Source organism: Leptodactylus fuscus, chromosome 7 (assembly GCF_031893055.1).
Source record: "Leptodactylus fuscus isolate aLepFus1 chromosome 7, aLepFus1.hap2, whole genome shotgun sequence".
Classification (NCBI taxonomy): Eukaryota; Metazoa; Chordata; class Amphibia; order Anura; family Leptodactylidae; genus Leptodactylus; species Leptodactylus fuscus.
Window position 1 is genome coordinate 3,117,249 of NC_134271.1, and position 1,635 is coordinate 3,118,883.

Genomic DNA, 1,635 nt, shown 5'->3' on the forward strand with positions numbered 1-1,635 from the left:
CATGACCCCTCTCCCCTCATACACATGACCCCTCTCCCCCCATACACATGACCCCTCTCCCCTCATACACATGACCCCTCTCCCCCCATACACACGACCCCTCTCCCCCTCATACACATGACCCCTCTCCCCTCATACACATGACCCCTCTCCCCCCATACACATGACCCCTCTCCCCTCATACACATGACCCCTCTCCCCTCATACACATGACCCCTGTCCCCTCATACACACGACCCCTCTCCCCTCATACACACGACCCCTCTCCCCCTCATACACATGACCCCTCTCCCCTCATACACATGACCCCTGACCCCTCTCCCCCTCATACACACGACCCCTCTCCCCCTCATACACACGACCCCTGTCCCCTCATACACACGACCCCTCTCCCCCTCATACACATGACCCCTCTCCCCCTCATACACATGACCCCTCTCCCCTCATACACACGACCCCTGTCCCCTCATACACACGACCCCTCTCCCCTCTCCCCCTCATACACATGACCCCTCTCCCCTCATACACACGACCCCTGTCCCCTCATACACACGACCCCTCTCCCCTCATACACACGACCCCTCTCCCCCTCATACACATGACCCCTCTCCCCCTCATACACATGACCCCTCTCCCCTCATACACACGACCCCTCTCCCCTCATACACACGACCCCTGTCCCCTCATACACACGACCCCTCTCCCCTCATACACACGACCCCTCTCCCCCTCATACACACGACCCCTCTCCCCCTCATACACACGACCCCTCTCCCCCTCATACACATGACCCCTGACCCCTCTCCCCCTCATACACACGACCCCTCTCCCCCTCATACACATGACCCCTGACCCCTCTCCCCCTCATACACACGACCCCTCTCCCCCTCATACACACGACCCCTCTCCCCTCATACACACGACCCCTCTCCCCCTCATACACATGACCCCTCTCCCCCTCATACACATGACCCCTCTCCCCCTCATACACACGACCCCTCTCCCCTCATACACACGACCCCTGTCCCCTCATACACACGACCCCTCTCCCCCTCATACACACGACCCCTCTCCCCTCATACACACGACCCCTGTCCCCTCATACACACGACCCCTCTCCCCTCATACACACGACCCCTCTCCCCCTCATACACATGACCCCTCTCCCCTCATACACATGACCCCTCTCCCCCCATACACATGACCCCTCTCCCCTCATACACATGACCCCTCTCCCCCCATACACATGACCCCTCTCCCCCCATACACATGACCCCTCTCCCCTCATACACATGACCCCTCTCCCCCCATACACATGACCCCTCTCCCCTCATACACACGACCCCTCTCCCCCCATACACACGACCCCTCTCCCCCTCATACACACGACCCCTCTCCCCCTCATACACATGACCCCTCTCCCCTCATACACATGACCCCTCTCCCCTCATACACATGACCCCTGACCCCTCTCCCCTTCATACACATGACCCCTCTCCCCCTCATACACATGACCCCTCTCCCATGTTCCCCCTCACACTCTCCCCTCTCCTGACGTCTCCTCCCTCGTCCTCTCCTTCTCCTCCCTCCGCCTTCTCCTCCTCCTCCCTCCCGGCCTCTCCCGGTCCCCTCCTC